Consider the following 21,794-nt stretch of genomic DNA (forward strand, 5'->3'; position numbering starts at 1 on the left):
TTTTTCTATCATCCATATGTGTTTCCTTTATACTTAGGTTAAATATTGAATCCGTCATAATAACAAATTTCAGTGCTGGAGGCTGATCCCTTCGGACTGTTACTTTAGTGGATGGTACCTCTCACCTCTCTTTATTTATTTATTTTTTGTTTAGTGATTCAGGTGATTGATTTAACAGCCTCATTTACCTAGGAAACATTTGATACTCTTCATATATATTGCTACCACCACCTGCCTATTATGTATATACTGGTTGTGCATTTTTAGGTATTTTGTCTATTCAACTAGCAGGTGTATACATGTTTTTGTGGGTAATTATCTTTTAGTGCTGCGAGCTGGGCCAGATATAAAGTACACTACTTTTTGATTGCATGTCATAGTAAGCCAGCAAGACTGTACATGACTTCATCATATATTTAGATGTGCACTTTAAGCAGCTATACCAACAGAAATATTTGTTATCTGATGATACCTACTACGTTACATGTCCAGGGGGAGGTTCATTATTAGGAACCTCTGATGTCTTATTCTGTTTTTAAATGATTTTAAAAGTGTGGTGTGCTGTTTTGTGTTTTTCTTGGCTGACGAAATAAAGAATTTAAAAGTGATTTATATACTATTGTGTGGTGGTCCCCATTATATAGTGTGACGTCTTTTTCTTGTCTTTCTTGACGTTTTCAATATGTCATGAAAAAACAATCTCAGAACCGCTAGGATCCGTTGAAGCGTTCCTGAGTTATTACCTCATAAAGGGACACTGGTCAGAATGCTAAAAAATGGCCAGGTCATGAAGGTCAAAATAGGCTGGGTCATGTAGGGGTTAAACTTCTTCAAACCTTTCAGGTTTAAAATAATTTAATTTATGTTAATAATTGCTTCTGATGATGGAATATGTATTGCTAGAATGTGACATCTTCATTCAGCAGTGTCATTTGTTGACACTAAGTCACTTGGATGGAGAGATTGATAGCTTAAGGACCCTGATTCTCTGTTTCTTATGGTCTGGACACCATGTCATCCATGGAAAGTAGCATACAAAGTTGATAGGATATACAGGCTCAGAAAGTTAAAACAAGAATAGATGGCCGTCATCATGTCCAGAACCCTGTAGGCAACATTTACAAAATGCATAGTTGTAGGTTTGGCATAGACTGTAGGCCTAAGCAGGTCAATTCTGAGTTGTCTGCCTGCAAGAAATTTCAGTTCTTCTCATGAACTTAAAGGCAATGACAAAATGGTGTCCCTGATCACAAAAGACAAAGAAGAATATTTTGGGATTGTTTATTGGCTATTGGTTACGACTGGTTACCAACCGTTTAACCAGAGCAGACATGTTGAGGTCACTTGGACAATGCTAAGTTTGTGGGTGCATTAAAGGGTTTAATGCAGGATTAAAAAGGTATTGCACATGTCTTTTCTGGGCTATTAGAGGCTTTGCAGTATTGAAATCCATTCACTGCTACTTGAAGTTTTGGGAAAAAATTGTGAAATTTGGTAAATTCAAATTTCAAAACATTTGGTCATCTCTACTATATACAGGTCTTAATTCTGCAACATCAAAATAGTAGAACATTTTTAATGAACACTATTGAGAAAGTTGCTAACTTTGCATTTATGAAGGAAGTGAACAATACAAAAACCCTATGCAAAGCTGTACACAGCCCTCAATAGAGAAAATTGTAGTAATTTGTTCAGCACTGGGATATAAATGGAGAAAGACCCTTTCCTACATTCGGGACATTGCTAGAAAAATCCATGAGTGTGATGATATCATGGGCTTCCAACTGTCAGATGGGTAAGGGAGCATGCTGAGTAGGCATGATCTGCTTCCTCCCAGTGGACATCCCTGCTAATAGTGATCTATTGATCAGCAAGCATTATATCACTATTACTTATGACCTTCACACACAGCAATGCTACAAGAACACAGCATATGTTGTCCCAGATTCCTCCAGTAGCAAAAAATAATAAAGATATGGTAAGGATTGGACTTTAGTTATACAAAATGAACATTGTAATCCGACATTGTGATATTGTATCTACATCAGTCGCAAAATACCCAAATTGTTTTCCACATATCACAAGTTCCATGAGACTTTGCAAACATAAATCCTTATTTTAAATTGTTACTGTGTCTTGCTTGCACTATGTCTGCATTTTTTCATTGTTTTTTACTAATCTCATGAGAAATCACACATTGTTTTTGACTTACATGTGACTTGTCCAAAAAGTCACCATGTAGTCAGAAACTGATAAAAATCCAGACAAAATAATAAAAACAAAATACGGTACCTAAGCATATGAAATGAATAAAATCCCTAATCCTTACCCTATCCCATTTGCATTGCCAAGAATGTATTTTTCATGAATGTCAAGGACAGAAATAATAATTCAACGGCATCAGGGAATTGCCTATGACAGGCTTTTGTATATTGTTCATGGAGCAGCATAATTAATTGTCTGACAGTCTGTATAGTATCCATGGAGCAGTAGACTCGGAGGCCCGTATCTGTTCAATACAATGTTGTATTATCAGATTGCTCGCTATATAACTTGCTATACACTGTACATGAAACTTGACATTTGTGTATTACTTACATTCTAAGGCCTTAGCTTTTATTATACATATTTTTAGCTAAGACACCCATAAATAGCATTCCCCATTCCTTTAGTTTCTTTCTTAAATACTGCAGGACCTCAGCCGCACAATGGAGTAATTCATCTTATTATTTATCTAAAGAGGGAACAATGGATTAGCGGGTGTATAAATACTGCACAAAGAGCGAGAGTGTTTAAAAGAAAGTCTGGGTGAAGTAAGGCTCACTCCTGGCTCCAGGCCCACTCTTATACTTTGCCTAAAACAATGTGATATTTAAAGGGAGCGCTGAATAAAATATATTCCACCCGGAACCTTCTACTGCTATCCACTGTCAGCTCTCAATAAAGTCTGTCCTGTTCGAATAGAAACACTTCCCAGTGTAATTATGACTAAAATTGGTCTTTTAGAATTTAATGTACCCTGCAATGTAAGTTATTTTATGCGTCAGATTGACATGCTATTAATGATTATATGTTACCATTTGTCTTTGTATTGCAAAAAATATAGTATACTATACAATAGTTTTCTCTCCAATCGAGAAAATTGGTCTGATTATACTAATCAGACTCCGATCACAGTTTGATCAACATGGCATCTGACTTTCTTCTCCATTTTGTCTCAAATTTTCACAGACTACTTGGTCAGAGGCAAAAATCGTACATGCACACAGCCCAATACAATAATATGAGTATGAGTGCTATCCGTCAAAACCACGGATATGACTTGTATGATTAACCCCTTAGTGACAGAGCCAATTTGGTACTTAATGACCGAGCCAATTTTTGCAATTCTGACCACTGTCACTTTATGAGGTTATAACTCTGGAACGCTTCAACGGATCCCGCTGATTCTGAGATTGTTTTTTCGTGACATATTGTACTTCATGTTAGTGGTAACATTTCTTCAATATTACTTGCGATTATTTATGAAAAAAACGGAAATATGGCGAAAATTTTTAAAATTTTGCAATTTTCAAACTTTGTATTTTTATGCCCTTAAATCAGAGAGATATGTCATGAAAAATAGTTAATAAATAACATTTCCCACATGTCTACTTTACATCAGCACAATTTTGGAAACAAAATTTTTTTTTGTTAGGGAGTTATAAGGGTTAAAATTGACCAGCAATTTCTCATTTTTACAACACCATTTTTTTTTAGGGACCACATCACATTTGAAGTCATTTTGAGGGGTCTATATGATAGAAAATAATGAAGTGTGACACCATTCTAAAAACTACACCCCTCAAGGTTCTCAAAACCACATTCAAGAAGTTTATTAACCCTTTACGTGCGCACCGCAGAACTTAGAAGTGAAGGAGCGCCGTTTGACTTTTTCAATGCAGAATTGGCTGGAATTGAGATCGGACACCATGTCACATTTAGAGAGCCCCTGATGTACCTAAACAGTGGAAACTCCCCACAAGTGACACCATTTTGGAAACTAGACCCCTTAAGGAACTTATTTAGATGTGTGGTGAGTACTTTGAACTTTGTGTGCTTCACAGAAGTTTATAACGTAGAGCCGTGAAAATAAAAAATCGCTTTTGTTTACACAAAAATGATCTTTTCGCCCACAAATTCTTATTTTCACAAGGGTAACAGGAGAAATTAGACCACAAAAGTTGTTGAGCAATTTATCCTGAGTACGCTGATACCCAATATGTGGGGGTAAACAACTGATAGGGCGCACCGCAGAGCTTGGAAGAGAAGGACTGCCGTTTTACTTTTTCAATGTAGAATTGGCTGGAATTGAGATTGGACGCCATGTCGCGTTTGGAGAGCCCCTGATGTGCCTAAACAGTGGAAACCCCCCACAAGTGACACCATTTTGGAAACTAGACCCCTTAAGGAACTTATCTAGATGTGTGGCGAGCACTTTGAACCCCCATGTGCTTCACAGAAGTTTATAACGTAGAGCCGTGAAAAAAAAAATTGCATTTTTTCTACAAAAATGATCTTTTTGCCCACAAATTTTTATTTTCACAAGGGTAACAGGAGAAATTAGACCACTAAAGTTGTTGTGCAATTTCTCCTGAGTACGTCGATACCCAATATGTGGGGGTAAACCACTGTTTGGGCGCACCGCAGAGCTTGGAAGAGAAAGAGTGCCGTTTTACTTTTTCAGTGTAGAATTGGCTGGAATTGAGATCGGACGCCATGTCGCGTTTGGAGAGCCCCTGATGTGCCTAAACAGTAGAAATCCCCCACAAGTGACCCCATTTTGGAAACTAGACCCCCCATGGAACTTATCTAGATGTGTGGTGAGAACCTTGAATGCCCAAGTGCTTCACAGAAGTTTATAATGCAGAGCCGTGAAAATAAAAAATATTTTTTTTTTCCACAAAAAAGATTTTTTAGCCACCAAATTTTTATTTTCACAAGGGTAACAAGAGAAATTGGACCCCAAAAGTTGTTGTCCAATTTGTCCTGAGTATGCTGGTACCCCATATGTGGGGGTAAACCACTGTTTGGGCGCACGGCAGAGCTCGGAAGGAAGGAGCGCCGTTTTGGAATGCAGACTTTGATAGAATGGTCTGCGGGTATTATGTTGCGTTTGCAGAGCCCCTGATGTACCTAACCAGTAGAAACCCTCCACAAGTGACCCCATTTTGGAAACTAGACCCCCCAAGGAACTTATCTAGATGTGTGGTGAGAACTTTGAATGCCCAAGTGCTTCACAGAAGTTTAGAATGCAGAGTCGTGAAAATAAAAAATATTATTTTTTTCCACAAAAAAGATATTGTAGCCCCCAAGTTTTTATTTTCACAAGGGTAACAGGAGAAATTGGACTGCAATAGTTGTTGTCCAATTTATCCCGCGTACGCTGATGCGCCATATGTGGGGGTAAACCACTGTTTGGGCGCACGGCAGAGCTCGGAAGGGAAGGAGCGCCTTTTTGGAATGCAGACTTTGATAGAATTGTCTGTGGGCTGTTGTGAATTCTGTGGCTGAATTCACTCCTGTAGTTACAAGTGGTACTGCAGCTTCTGAGCTTCCTCCCTCAGGTGTTCTGGTGAGCTCGTTAACTGCTTCATTACTTAACTCCGCCTGATGCTGCTATCCTTGCTCCTTGTCAATGTTTCAGTGTTGGATCTGAGCTTCTCCTGATTGTTCCTGTGACCTGCTGCTCTGTATAGCTAAGTGCTTTTTGCTTTTTTGTTGCTTTTTTTCTGTCCAGCTTGTCTTTTGTTTTGCTGGAAGCTCTGAGACGCAAAGGGTGTACCGCCGTGCCGTTAGTTCGGCACGGTGGGTTTTTTTTGCCCCCTTTGCGTGGTTTTGCTTTAGGGTTTTTTGTAGACTGCAAAGTTCGCTTTACTGTCCTCGCTCTGTCCTAGAATATCGGGCCCCACTTTGCTGAATCTATTTCATCCCTACGTTTTGTCTTTTCATCTTACTCACAGTCATTATATGTAGGGGGCTGCCTTTTCCTTTGGGGAATTTCTCTGGGGCAAGTCAGGCCTATTTTTCTATCTTCAGGCTAGCTAGTTTCTTAGGCTGTGCCGAGTTGCCTAGGTAGTTGTTAGGCGCAATCCACAGCCGCTTTTAGTTGTGTTTAGGATAGGATCAGGTGTGCAGTCTACAGAGTTTCCACGTCTCAGAGCTCGTTCTTGTATTTTTGGGTATTTGTCAGATCACTGTGTGCGCTCTGATCGCTAAGCACACTGTGTTTCTGGATTGCCTTCATAACAACTGTCATTAGCAAACATAACAGTACAAGGAGCCAAACTAATGATTCTCAATAGAGGGAAAGAGAAAGTTCTGACATCATTTTTTTTTTTTTTTTTTTCTCAGCTCTGTGTTCACTTTTTTTTTTCCCCTAGACATTTGGGTGATTCTGGACACAGGTGTGGACATGGATATTCAGGGTCTGTGCTCTTCAATGGATAATCTCGTTATAAATGTACAAAAAATTCAAGATACTATTGATCAGAAATCTATGTTAGAACCAAGAATTCCTATTCCTGATTTGTTTTTTGGAGATAGAACTAAGTTTCTAAGTTTCAAAAATAATTGTAAGCTATTTCTGGCCTTGAAACCTCATTCTTCTGGTAATCCTATTCAACAGGTTTTGATTATTATTTCTTTTTTGCGCGGCGACCCTCAAGACTGGGCATTTTCTCTTGCGCCAGGAGACCCTGCATTGAGTAGTGTCGATGCGTTTTTCCTGGCGCTCGGATTGCTGTACGATGAGCCTAATTCAGTGGATCAGGCTGAGAAAAATTTGCTGGCTTTGTGCCAGGGTCAGGATGATATAGAAGTATATTGTCAGAAATTTAGGAAATGGTCAGTACTCACTCAGTGGAATGAATCTGCGCTGGCAGCTTTGTTCAGAAAGGGTCTCTCTGAGGCTCTTAAGGATGTCATGGTGGGATTTCCTATGCCTGCTGGTTTGAATGAGTCTTTGTCTTTGGCCATTCAGATCGGTCGACGCTTGCGCGAGCGTAAATCTGTGCACCATTTGGCGGTACTGCCTGAGGTTAAACCTGAGCCTATGCAGTGCGATAGGACTATGACTAGAGTTGAACGGCAGGAATACAGACGTCTGAATGGTCTGTGTTTCTACTGTGGTGATTCCACTCATGCTATTTCTGATTGTCCTAAGCGCACTAAGCGGTCCGCTAGGTCTGCCGTCATTGGTACTGTACAGTCCAAATTCCTTCTGTCCATTACCTTGATATGCTCTTTGTCGTCGTTTTCTGTCATGGCGTTTGTGGATTCGGGCGCTGCCCTGAATCTGATGGATTTGGATTATGCTAAACGTTGTGGGTTTTTCTTGGAGCCTTTGCGGTGTCCTATTCCATTGAGAGGAATTGATGCTACACCTTTGGCCAAGAATAAACCTCAATAATGGGCCCAGCTGACCATGTGCATGGCTCCTGCACATCAGGAAGTTATTCGCTTTCTGGTGTTGCATAATCTGCATGATGTGGTCGTGTTGGGGTTGCCATGGCTACAAACCCATAATCCAGTATTGGATTGGAATTCCATGTCGGTATCCAGCTGGGGTTGTCAGGGGGTACATGGTGATGTTCCATTTTTGTCGATTTCGTCATCCACCCCTTCTGAGGTCCCAGAGTTCTTGTCTGATTATCAGGATGTATTTGAAGAGCCCAAGTCCGATGCTCTACCTCCGCATAGGGATTGTGATTGTGCTATCAATTTGATTCCTGGTAGTAAATTCCCTAAAGGTCGATTATTTAATTTATCCGTGCCCGAACACGCCGCTATGCGCAGTTATGTGAAGGAATCCCTGGAGAAGGGACATATTCGCCCATCGTCTTCACCACTGGGAGCAGGGTTCTTCTTTGTAGCCAAGAAGGATGGTTCGCTGAGACCGTGTATTGATTACCGCCTTCTTAATAAGATCACTGTTAAATTTCAGTATCCCTTGCCATTGTTATCTGACTTGTTTGCTCGGATTAAGGGGGCTAGTTGGTTCACTAAGATAGATCTTCGTGGTGCGTATAATCTGGTGAGAATCAGGCAAGGAGATGAATGGAAAACTGCATTCAATACGCCCGAGGGTCATTTTGAGTATCTAGTGATGCCGTTCGGACTTGCCAATGCTCCATCTGTGTTTCAGTCTTTTATGCATGACATCTTCCGTGAGTATCTGGATAAATTCCTGATTGTTTACTTGGATGACATTTTGATCTTCTCAGATGATTGGGAGTCTCATGTGAAGCAGGTCAGAATGGTTTTTCAGGTCCTGCGTGCTAACTCTTTGTTTGTGAAGGGATCAAAGTGTCTCTTCGGTGTGCAGAAAGTTTCATTTTTGGGGTTCATCTTTACCCCTTCTACTATCGAGATGGATCCAGTTAAGGTCCAAGCCATCCAGGATTGGATTCAGCCGACATCTCTGAAAAGCCTGCAAAAGTTCCTGGGCTTTGCTAATTTTTATCGTCGCTTCATCTGTAATTTCTCTAGCATTGCCAAACCATTGACCGATTTGACCAAGAAGGGTGCTGATTTGGTTAATTGGTCTTCTGCTGCTGTGGAAGCTTTTCAGGAGTTGAAGCGTCGTTTTTGTTCTGCCCCTGTGTTGTGTCAGCCAGATGTTTCTCTTCCGTTCCAGGTCGAGGTTGATGCTTCTGAGATTGGAGCAGGGGCGGTTTTGTCACAGAGAGGTTCTGATTGCTCAGTGATGAAACCATGTGCTTTCTTTTCCAGGAAGTTTTCGCCCGCTGAGCGTAATTATGATGTGGGCAATCGAGAGTTGCTGGCCATGAAGTGGGCATTCGAGGAGTGGCGTCATTGGCTTGAAGGAGCTAAGCATCGCGTGGTGGTATTGACTGATCATAAGAACTTGACTTATCTCGAGTCTGCCAAGCGCTTGAATCCTAGACAGGCCCGTTGGTCGTTATTTTTTGCCCGCTTCGACTTTGTGATTTCGTACCTTCCGGGCTCTAAAAATGTGAAGGCGGATGCTCTGTCTAGGAGTTTTGTGCCCGACTCTCCGGGTTTATCTGAGCCAGCGGGTATCCTCAAGGAAGGAGTCATTGTGTCTGCCATCTCCCCTGATTTGCGGCGGGTGCTGCAAAAATTTCAGGCGAATAAACCTGATCGTTGTCCAGCAGAGAAACTGTTCGTCCCTGATAGGTGGACTAATAAACTTATCTCTGAACTTCATTGTTCGGTGTTGGGTGGTCATCCTGGAATCTTTGGTACCAGAGAGTTAGTGGCTAGATCCTTCTGGTGGCCATCTCTGTCACGGGATGTACGTACTTTTGTGCAGTCCTGTGGGATTTGTGCTAGGGCTAAGCCCTGCTGTTCTCGTGCCAGTGGGTTGCTTTTGCCCTTGCCGGTCCCAAAGAGGCCTTGGACACATATTTCGATGGATTTCATTTCTGACCTTCCCGTTTCTCAAAAGATGTCAGTCATTTGGGTGGTCTGTGATCGCTTTTCTAAAATGGTCCATCTGGTGCCCTTGGCTAAATTGCCTTCCTCCTCTGATTTGGTACCTTTGTTCTTTCAGCATGTGGTTCGGTTGCATGGCATTCCTGAGAATATTGTTTCTGACAGAGGTTCCCAGTTTGTTTCAAGGTTTTGGCGAGCCTTTTGTGGTAGGATGGGCATTGACCTATCTTTTTCCTCGGCTTTCCATCCTCAGACTAATGGCCAGACCGAACGAACCAATCAGACCTTGGAAACATATCTGAGATGTTTTGTTTCTGCAGACCAGGATGATTGGGTGTCCTTTTTGCCGTTGGCTGAGTTCGCCCTTAATAATCGGGCCAGCTCGGCTACCTTGGTTTCTCCATTTTTTTGCAATTCTGGGTTCCATCCTCGTTTCTCTTCAGGACAGGTTGAGTCTTCGGACTGTCCTGGTGTGGATTCTGTGGTGGATAGGTTGCAGCAGATCTGGACTCAGGTAGTGGACAATTTGATCTTGTCCCAGGAGAAAGCTCAACTTTTCGCTAATCGCAGACGCCGTGTGGGTCCCCGACTTCGTGTTGGGGATCTGGTTTGGTTATCTTCTCGTCATATTCCTATGAAGGTTTCCTCTCCTAAATTTAAACCTCGTTTTATTGGTCCGTATAGGATTTCTGAGGTTCTCAATCCTGTGTCTTTTCGTTTGACCCTCCCAGACTCCTTCTCCATACATAATGTATTCCATAGGTCGTTGTTGCGGAGATACGTGGCACCTATGGTTCCATCTGTTGAGCCTCCTGCCCCGGTTTTGGTGGAGGGGGAATTGGAGTATATTGTGGAGAAGATTTTGGATTCTCGTGTTTCTAGACGGAAACTCCAGTATCTGGTTAAATGGAAGGGTTATGCTCAGGAAGATAATTCCTGGGTTTTTGCCTCTGATGTTCATGCTTCCGATCTTGTTCGTGCCTTTCATGCGGCTCATCCTGGTCGGCCTGGGGGCTCTGGTGAGGGTTCGGTGACCCCTCCTCAAGGGGGCGGTACTGTTGTGAATTCTGTGGCTGAATTCACTCCTGTGGTCACAAGTGGTACTGCAGCTTCTGAGCTTCCTCCCTCAGGTGTTCTGGTGAGCTCGTTAACTGCTTCATTACTTAACTCCGCCTGATGCTGCTATCCTTGCTCCTTGTCAATGTTTCAGTGTTGGATCTGAGCTTCTCCTGATTGTTCCTGTGACCTGCTGCTCTGTATAGCTAAGTGCTTTTTGCTTTTTTGTTGCTTTTATTCTGTCCAGCTTGTCTTTTGTTTTGCTGGAAGCTCTGAGACGCAAAGGGTGTACCGCCGTGCCGTTAGTTCGGCACGGTGGGTTTTTTTTGCCCCCTTTGCGTGGTTTTGCTTTAGGGTTTTTTGTAGACTGCAAAGTTCGCTTTACTGTCCTCGCTCTGTCCTAGAATATCGGGCCCCACTTTGCTGAATCTATTTCATCCCTACGTTTTGTCTTTTCATCTTACTCACAGTCATTATATGTGGGGGGCTGCCTTTTCCTTTGGGGAATTTCTCTGGGGCAAGTCAGGCCTATTTTTCTATCTTCAGGCTAGCTAGTTTCTTAGGCTGTGCCGAGTTGCCTAGGTAGTTGTTAGGCGCAATCCACAGCCGCTTTTAGTTGTGTTTAGGATAGGATCAGGTGTGCAGTCTACAGAGTTTCCACGTCTCAGAGCTCGTTCTTGTATTTTTGGGTATTTGTCAGATCACTGTGTGCGCTCTGATCGCTAAGCACACTGTGTTTCTGGATTGCCTTCATAACACCTGTCATTAGCAAACATAACAGTGGGCATTATGTTGCGATTGCAGAGCCCCTGATGTACCTAAACTGTAGTAACCCCCCACAAGTGACCCCATTTTGGAAACTAGACCCCCCAAGGAACTTATCTAGATGTGTGGTGAGAACTTTGAATGCCCAAGTGCTTCACAGAAGTTTAGAATGCAGAGTCGTGAAAATAAAAAATATTTTTTTTTTCACAAAAAAGATTTTGTAGCCCCCAAGTTTTTATTTTCACAAGGGTAACAAGAGAAATTGGACCCCAGAAGTTGTTGTCCAATTTATCCCGAGTACGCTGATGCCCCATATGTGGGGGTAACCCACTGTTTGGGCGCACGGCAGAGCTCAGAAGGGAGGGAGCACCATTTGACTTTTTGAGCGCAAAATTGGCTGTCGTATTTGGAGACCCCCTGATGTACCTAAACAGTGGAAACCCCCCAATTCTAGCTCCAACCCTAACCCCAACACACCCCTAACCCTAATCCCAACCTCATCCATAATCCTAATCACTAACCCTAACCATAATCACAACCCTTACCCCAAAACAACCCTAATGTCAACCCTAACCATAACCCTAATCAAAACCCTAAATCCAACACACCCCTAATCCTAATCTCAACCCTAACCTCAAACCTAACCCTAATCCCAATACACCCCTAATCACAACCCTAACCTTAACCCTAATCCCAAACCTAACCCTAATCCCAAGCGTAACCCTAATGCCAACCCTAATCCAAACCCTAACCCTAATACGAACCCTAATCCAAACCCTAACCCTAATCCCAGCTCTAACCCTAACTTTAGCCACAACCCTAGCCCTAACTTTAGCCCCAACCCTAACCCTAGCCCTAGGGCTACTTTCACACTTGCGTCGTTTGGCATTCCGTCGCAATCCGTCGTTTTGGACAAGAAACGGATCCTGCAAATGTGCCCGCAGGATGCGTTTTTTGCCCATAGACTTGTATTGCCGACGGATCGTGACGGATGGCCACACGTCGCGTCCGTCGTGCACTGGATCAGTTGTGTTTTGGCGGAGCGTCGGCACAAAAAAAGTTCAATGAAACGTTTTTTTGTACGTCGCATCCGCCATTTCTGACCGCGCATGCGTGGCCGTAACTCCGCCCCCTCCTCCCCAGGACATAGATTGGGCAGCGGATGTGTTGAAAAACTACAGCTGCTGCCCACGTTGTGCACAATTTTCACAACGTGCGTCGGTATGTCGGGCCGACGCATTGCGACGGCCCCGTACCGACGTAAGTGTGAAAGAAGCCTAACCCTAAGTTTAGCCCCAACCCTAACCCTAAATATAGCCCCAACCCTAACCCTAAATTTAGCCCCAACCCTAACCCTAAATTTAGCCCCAACCCTAGCCCTAACCCTAGCCCTACCCCTAACCTAACCCTACCCCTAACCCTACCCCTACCCCTAACCTAACCCTAACCTACCCCTAACCCTACCCCTAACCTAACCCTAACCCTAACCCTACCCCTAACCCTACCCCTAACCCTACCCCTAACCTAACCCTAACCCTAACCTAACCCTACCCCTAACCCTACCCCTAACCCTACCCCTAACCCTACCCCTAACCCTACCCCTACCCCTAACCCTAACCCTAACCTAACCCTACCCCTAACCCTACCCCTAACCTAACCCTACCCCTAACCCTACCCCTACCCCTAACCCTACCCTTAACCCTACCCCTAACCCTAATTTTAGCCCCAACTGCTGTTCTCCTGCCGGCCGGCAGATGGAGACAGATGGCGGGCGCACTGGGCATGCGTCCGCCATGTTCTGCTGCCGGCGGCCAGGAGGAGCAGCAAGAGGATCCAGGGACCTAGGTGAGTATGCTAGGGTCCCCGAATCCCCCTATTTCTCTGTCCTCTGATGTGCGATCACATCAGAGGACAGAGAATTACACTTTACTTTTTTTTTTTTTTTTTTTTTTTTGCGGTCGCCGATAAACAGTTAATTACCGGCGATCGCAAAACAGGGGTCGGTAATACCGACCTCGATCGTGCTCTTTGGGGTCTCGGCTACCCCCGGCAGCCGAGACCCCAAAGATTCTCCCGGTGCCGGCCGGCGGGCGCACTGCGCATGCGCCCGCCATTTTGAAGATGGCGGCGCCCACCGGGAGACACGAGGAGCATCGGGGGAGCTAGGTGAGTATTGGGGGGCCACCTGGGACCCCTTTTCTCTGTCCTCCGATGTTCGATCACATCGGAGGACAGAGAAATTAAAAAGAGATCGCTTTTTTTTTTTTTTTTGCGATCGGCGGTAAACGGTTAATTACCGGCGATCGCAAATGCGGGGTGGGTTAAAAACCCCCCGAATCATGTTCTCTGGGGTCTCGGCTACCCTCGGCAGTCGAGACCCCGGAGAAAATCGGCCTCTGGGGGGCGCTATGGACTTTTTCCACAGCGCCGTTAATTAACGGCGCTGTGGTTTAAGTACCCTTAGCGGCCGCCGTTAAAAGGCGTATCGGCGGTCGCTAAGGGGTTAAAAGTCATCTGCACAAGCCCTATGTTACAGCCAGATAAAACAAAACATATATTAAGGCGACCTATCACTAGCTCAAGTGACCAGTTTTCATCTTCCCAGTGCTCCTCTGAGTAATTAACTTAATATTTTTTATATTTAGTGCCAATTTGTATGATCTTTAACAAGGGGGCGGTGCTCACAGGGGGACTGTGCAGACCAGACTGCAGACACATCCCCAAACAATCCCGTGAGCCACGCCCCCTTTGTAAATACCATAAAAATTAGCACTAAATAAAAAGACCCATATTCTGGGAAAGTATGGCAGAATTTAAAAAAAAGAGGAATAATTGAAGGAGTCAACAGGAATGAAATATCAAGAAAAACTGTAAATTTTTGAATTGTTGACAGGTCCTCTTTAAATGCTATACAATACTTCATCATATAAAAACATACTGTCCCTAATCACCTGGGAGGTTCATGGGGACAGTAGAGACCTCATAAGTTCCCGGAACAGACAAATGTCACAGACGCACAATGCAGCCTTCTGAAACCTCGTGAAAAGCAGTGCCTCCAAAAGGTTTTTTATGTGTAATGCCATCACCAGACAGAACTCCACAAGTAAATTTAGGGTATGGGAATTGTGTCATTGCATGGTTAGTGGAACAAATTTCAGGGACATGCTTGGTTTACTGAATCCAAACACCTTCCAGACAACTTTCGTCAAAGGTTGGCAAGTGTAAGTAAAACTGTTTGCAATTTTTGTATTAAGTTACTTGAAGGGATCTCTCTGATGCCTAATAAGTAGGGGTGAGCTGGCTTATGGAAGTTTGGGTTCTGGTACATGATCCGAACTTTAGTCCAAAGTTTGTTCGGGTACCAGAATTTTAACTGAACTTGAACCAGAACCCGGACCACATTGAAATGTGGTCCGGGTCCTGCAGGGAGGTGGCTTCCAAGTGCCTGCTCAGAGCAGGCACTGGGAAGCCTCCCTGCTGTGCATGTCAGACCGCTGATCTGACACAGTGCACAGCAAGATCAGTGATCTGTCACTTTACTGTAATGTCCCCCCTGGGGCAAAGTAAAAAAGTAAAAAAACCATAATGTGCCTATGCATGATATCGAATTATGGAGTCATCCTCCCTCATACATTCAAATTCCTCAATTTTCACATGCCACAAATTTTATATTAACCCCTTTCTACCATTGGACGTACTATTCCATCCATGTGGGGTGGGCCCTACTTCTCAAGGACGGAATAGTACGTCCAGAGCGATCATCCGCGCTCACATGGGGAGCGCGGCCGGGTGTCAGCTGACATCCGGCACTATGTGCCAGGAGCGGTCATGGACCGCCCCCTGCACATTAACCCCCGGCACACTGCGATCAAATATGATCGCAGTGTTCTGGCAGTATAAGGAAGCATCGCGCAGGGAGGGGGCTCCCTGCGTGCTTCCCTGAGACCCTCGGAGCAACGCGATGTGATCTCGTTGCTCCGAGGGTTTCTTACCTCCTCCCTGCAGGCCAGGATCCAAAATGGCCACGGGGCTGCATCCGGGTCCTGCAGGGAGGTGGCTTCCAAGTGCCTGCTCAGAGCAGGCACTGGGAAGCCTCCCTGCTGTGCATGTCAGACCGCTGATCTGACACAGTGCACAGCAAGATCAGTGATCTGTCACTTTACTGTAATGTCCCCCCTGGGGCAAAGTAAAAAAGTTAAAAAAAAAAATTACATGCGTAAAAAAAAAAAATCCTAAATAAATAATAATAAAAAATATATATTGTTCCAATAAATACATTCCTTTATCTAAATTTAAAAAAAACAATAAAAGTATACATATTTAGTATCGCGGCATCCGTAACGACCCGACCTATAAAACTGTCCCACTAGTTAACCCATTCAGTGAAAAAAAAAACAAGGCAAAAAACAACGCTTTATTATCATACCGCCGAACAAAAAGTGGAATAACATGCGATCAAAAAGACGGATATAAATAACCATGGTGCGGCTGAAAACATCATCTTGTCCCGCAAAAAACGAGCCGCAATTCAGCATCATCAGCAAAAAAGTAAAAAAGTTATAGTCCTCAGAATAAAGCGATGCAAAAATAATTATTTTTTCTATAAAATAGTTTTTATCGTATAAAAGTGCCAAAACCTAAAAAAATGATATACATGAGGTATCGCTGTAATTATACTGACCCGAAGAATAAAACTGCTTTATCCATTTTACCAAACGCGGAACGGTATAAACGCTCCTCCCCCAAAGAAATTCATGAGTAGCTGGTTTTTGATCATTCTGCCTCATAAAAAGCGATCAAAAAATGTCACGTGCCCAAAAATGTTACCAATAAAAACGTCAACTCGTCCCGCAAAAAACAAGACCTCACATGACTCTGTGGACCAAAATGTGGAAAAATTATAGCTCTCAAAATGTGGTAACACAAAAAATATTCTTTGCAATAAAAAGCGTCTTTTAGTGTGTGACGGCTGCCAATCATAAAAATCCGCAAAAAAATCCGCTATAAATAGTAAATCAAACCCCCCTTCATCACCCCCTTAGTTAGGGAAAAATCAAAAAATTTAAAAAAGTATTTATTTCCATTTTCCCATTAGGGTTAGGGTTAGGGCTAGGGTTAGGGCTAGAGTTAGGGCTAGGGTTAGGGATAGGGTTAGGGTTAGGGTTGGGGCTAAAGTTAGGGTTAGGGTTGGGGCTAAAGTTTGGGTTATAGTTGGGGCTAAAATTAGGGTTAGGGCTTGGATTACATTTACGGTTGGGAATAGGGTTGGGATTAGGGTTAGGGGTGTGTCAGGGTTAGGGGTGTGGTTAAGGTTACCATTGAGATTAGGGTTAGGGGTGTGTTTGGATTAGGGTTTCAGTTATAATTGGGGGGTTTCCACTGTTTAGGAACATCAAGGGCTCTCCAAACGCGACATGGTGTCTGATCTCAATTCCAGCCAATTCTGCGTTAAAAAAGTAAAACAGTGCTCATTCCCTTCCAAGCTCTCCCGTGCACCCAAACGGGGGTTTACCCCAACATATGGGGTATCAGCGTTCTCAGAACACATTGGACAACAACTTTTGTGGTCCAATTTCTCCAATTACCCTTGGGAAAATACAAAACTAGGAGCTAAAAAATAATTTTTGTGGAAAAAAAAAGATTTTTTACTTTCACGGTTCTGCGTTATAAGCTGTAGTGAAACACTTGGGGGTTCAAAGTTCTCACAACACATCTAGATAAGTTCCTTGGGGGGTCTAGTTTCCAATATGGGGAAACTTGTGGGGGGTTTCTACTGTTTAATTACATCTGGGGCTCTGCAAATGCAGCATGACGCCTGCAGACCAATCAATCCAAGTCTGCATTCCAAATGGCGCTCCTTCCCTTCCGAGCTCTGCCATGCGCCGAAACGGTGGTTCCCCCCACATATTTGGTATCAGCGTACTCGGGACAAATTGGAAAACAACTTTTTGGGGTTCAATTTCAACTGTTATCCTTGGAAAAATACAAAACTGGGGGCTGAGTAATAATTTTTGTGGAAAAAAAAAGATCTTTTATTTTCACGGCTCTGCTTTATAAACTGTAGTGAAACACTTGGGGGTTCAAAGCTCTCACAACACATCTAGATAAGTTCCTTGGGGGGGTTTAGTTTCCAAAATGGGGTCACTTGAGGCAGGTTTCTACTGTTTAGGTACATTAGGGGCTCTGCAAATGCAATGTGACGCCTTCAGACCATTCCATCTAAGTCTGCATTCCAAATGGCGCTCCTTCCCTTCCGGGCTCCCCCATGCGCCCAAACGGTGGTTCCCCCACATATGGGGTATCAGCGTACTCCGGACCAATTGGACAAAAACTTTTGGGGTCCAATTTCTCCTGTTACCCTTGGGAAAATACGAAACTAGGGGCTAAAAAAATAATTTTTGTGGGAAATTTTTTTTTTCATTTTCACGGCTCTACGTTATAAACTGGAGTGAAACACTTGGGAATTCAAAGCTCTCACAACACATCTAGATGAGTTCCTAGGGGGGTCTACTTTCCAACATGGTGTCACTTGTGGGGGGTTTCAATGCTTAGGCACATCAGGGGCTCTCCAAACGCAACATGGCGTCCCATCTCAATTCCTGTCAATTTTGCATTGAAAAGTCAAACGGCGCTCCTTCCCTTACGAGTTCTCCCTTGCGCCCAAACAGTGGTTTACCCCCACATATAGGGTATCAACGTACTCAGGACAAATTGTACAACAACTTTTGGGGTCCAATTTCTTCTCTTACCCTTGAGAAAATAAAAAATTGGGGGGGCGAAAAGGTCATTTTTGTGAAAAAATATGATTTTTTATTTTTACGGCTCTGCATTATAAACTTCGTGAATCACTTAATGGGTCAAAGTGCTTACCACACATCTAGATAAGTTCCTTAGGGGGTTTACTTTCCAAAATGGTGTCACTTGTGGGCAGTTTCAATGTTTAGGCACATCAGGGGCTCTCCAAACGCAACATGGCGTCCCATCTCAATTCCAGTCAATATTGCATTGAAAATTTTGCTCCTTCACTTACGAGCTCTGCCATGCGCCCAAACAGTGGTTTACCCCCACATATGGGGTATCGGAGTACTCAGGACAAATTGTAGAACAACTTTTGGGGTCCATTTTCTCCTGTTAGCCTGGGTAAAATAAAACAAATTGGAGCTGAAATAAATTTTTTGTGAAATAAAGTTAAATGTTCATTTTTATTCAAACATTCAAAAAATTCCTGTGAAACACCTGAAGGGTTAATAAACTTCTTGAATGTGGTTTTGAGCATCTTGAGGGGTGCAGTTTTTATAATGGTGTCACACTTGGGTATTTTTGTCATATAGACCCCTAAAAATTACATCAAATGTGATGTGGTCCCTAAAAAAATGGTGTAAAAATGTGAAATTGCTGGTCAACTTTTAACCCTTATAACTTCCTAACAAAAAAAATGTTGGTTCCGAAATTGTGCTGATGTAAAGTAGACATGTGGGAAATGTTACTTATTAAGTATTTTGTGTTACATATCTCTGTGATTTAATTGCATAAAAATTCAATTTGGAAAATTGAAAAATTTTAGAAATTTTCACCAAATTTCCACTTTTTCACAAATAAACGCAGGTAATATCAAAGAAATTTTACCACTATCATGAAGTACAATTTGTCACGAGAAAACAGTGTCAGAATCACTGGGATCCATTGAAGCCTTCCAGAGTTATAACCTCATAAAGGGACAGTGGTCAGAATTGTAAAAATTGGCCCGGTCGTTAACGTGCAAACCACCCTTGGGGGTAAAGGGGTTAATCTAATTTCAATATTTTTTCCATATGATAATTGAAATCATACAGAGGTACAGTGTGACCCCATAAAGTGCTATGGGCAGTGTGTCATGGCTCTGTACTACAATATTGCACAGGTTGTAATAGGACATACTGTACATAGGCAAGACCTTACACTGAAACAGTGGATACCCAAATTGCATTCTATTTTCAATGTGACTAATCTTTTAAAAAAAAAATATGTTTTATAAAGAATGCTATTTAGCCATGAAAATAAGTCATTGACTCATTTTCTAAATGAAATATCTTTTCTCTTTGTCATTTTCCAGTTGTCCTAGAATCATTCAGCAGTGTAAACAATGGAGGTTTTCACTACATCCTGGGACATCTACGTACAGTATCTCTGTTGGAATAGTTTTCATTGTTTCAATTTCTGGCTGAAGTTGAAGTAGAGAACAATATACAAGATGTACAATTTTTTTACTAGCTTATACTCCTTTTCTTGATATGTAAATGTACATATTAATCAAAAAAATATTTTTAGTATTTGAATCTGCAGTAGACTGAATGCTATTATCAATGGGGTTTTACAATCTATTGTAGAGCCGTCTCCATAGGTTTTGAGACTGAAACACATTTTGGTTTTCACAAAGATTGCCGCTTCAGTTTGCGTTAACTATAGTTTGTTATTACGAGTGATCAGATTAATTGCAAAAACATTCAGCCATTCCTTGCCAAGAAAATTACCTTATTTACAAAAAGGTGGCCAAAAAGGTCCAGCAAGTGTCTGTACCATCTCTTAAAGAGGATTGACCTATGGAATAAGTTCAACACCAAAGCGAAGCTTGGTCAGGAACGGCAGCTGGCAGGTGTCAATGCACCTGCACAGTGAGTCAAGGTGTTTTGAAGGCAGGCTTGGTGTCAGTGCATTTATCAAGACACAGGAAAAATATATATATCTTGGTACCGTGTTAGCCAGTAGATAGAAAAATGTTTAGAATTGAGAGTCCTCAGTGGTTGATACCTTTTAATAGCTAACTGAAAAGATGCCAATTTGTTACCATCTTTTCAGTTAGCCATTAAAAGGTATCAACCACTGAGGACTCTCAATTCTAAATATTTTTTTATCAACACAGTGAAGCAAATGGTTTTGAAGGCTATCCTGGTGTCAAGAAGGGCAGCAAAGAAGCCACTTCTCTCCAGGAAAAACATTAAGGACAGACTGATGTTCTGCAGGAAATTCAGGGATTGGACTGCAACCAACTGGGATAAAGTTATTTTCTCTGATGAAGCCCCCTTCAGAGTGTTTGGGATTTGTGGAAGAATGATTGTCCACAGTTTTCCGTTTTTTGCATTTTCGTTTTTTGCTCCCGTTCTTCCTAGAGCCATAACTTTTTTATTTTTCCGTCAATATGGCCATGTGAGGGCTTGTTTTTGATGAGTTCTAATTTTGAATTATTCCATTAGTTTTACCATATAGTGTCCCAGAAAAAGGGAAAAAAAATCAAAGTGTTGTGAAATTGCAAAAAAGTGGAATTCCTCTCTTGTTTTGTTTTGTTCTTTTTACCATGTTCACTAAATGCTAAAACTGACCTGCCATTATGATTCTCCATGTCCAAACATGTCTAGGGTTTTTTATGTAAGTGGTGAAAAGAAAATCCAAAGTTTGTAACAAAAAAGTCGCCATATTCTAACCCTCTCAGAGTCTCCATTTTTCGTGATCTTGGGTTGGGTGAGGGCTTATTTTTTGCGTGCCGAGCTGATGTTTTTATTGATACCACATTGGTGTAGATACAGTCTTTTGATCTCCCGTTATTGCATTTTAATGGAATGTTGTGGCGACCAAAAAAATGAATTCTGCCGTTTTGATCTTTTTTCTCGTTACGCCGTTTACTGATCAGATTCATTCTTTTTTTATATTGATAGATGGGGAGATTCTATATGCGGCAATACCAAATATGTGTATATTTTTAATTGTTTTATTTTAAATAGGGCGAATGGGGGGGTGATTTAAACTTTTTTATTTTTTAAATTGTTTAAATATATTTCATTTACTTTTTACTGGCTTCAATAGTCTCCATGGGAGACTAGAAGCTGCAATCTTCTGATTGCCGGTGCTACACATAGCGGGCCTTCCTCCCCGCTATGCGTAACTAAAATGCTCATCTGCTATGAGAGCCAGCCATGGGGCGGCGCTCATAGCAGTTCATCGATGACAACCACAGGAGTCACCTGCAGACCCCAGTTTGTCATGTCAAACCCATCTGCGACCCGTGGTCATGTGACACGGTTTCTGACATGCTTCTGACGCGATCATGTTAAATGCCGCTGTCAGAGATTGACAGCGGCATTTCACATGTTAACAGCCGCTGGTGGATTGGATTCCACCTGCGGCTATTAGAGGCACATGTCATCTGATGAAATAAGCTGATATGTGCCAGAAAAACAGTGGGCTCATCGCCAGAGCCCGCATCGAACAGGGGGAGGCAACATATGACTTACATTTGCATCATAGGTATGTAAAGAGATTAATATTTGACTGACAATGCAGATGGCAATAAAGATTATGTGGATATATATATCTACAGTGCCCTGAAAAAGTATTCATACCCTGTGAATTTTTCCACATTTTTTCACATTACACCCACAAGGTTAATTTTTTTTATGGATTTCACGTGCATCAGGAGAAGATGATCATGTGACCACAAGTATGCAATTTGCATGCTTCCTGCCTCATTGCGGCTAGATATA

At 42.5% G+C, this 21,794-nt stretch overlaps 1 protein-coding gene across 4 annotated transcripts in view; it reads left to right on the forward strand.

Moving 5' to 3' along the window:
• ARHGAP24 (Rho GTPase activating protein 24) overlaps positions 1-21,794 on the forward strand; it is an 896,906-nt gene that overhangs the window by 708,785 nt on the left and 166,327 nt on the right. The gene's annotated exons all lie outside the window — the stretch shown is intronic.

This window comes from Ranitomeya imitator, chromosome 1 (genome assembly GCF_032444005.1).
Source record: "Ranitomeya imitator isolate aRanImi1 chromosome 1, aRanImi1.pri, whole genome shotgun sequence".
NCBI lineage: Eukaryota > Metazoa > Chordata > Amphibia > Anura > Dendrobatidae > Ranitomeya > Ranitomeya imitator.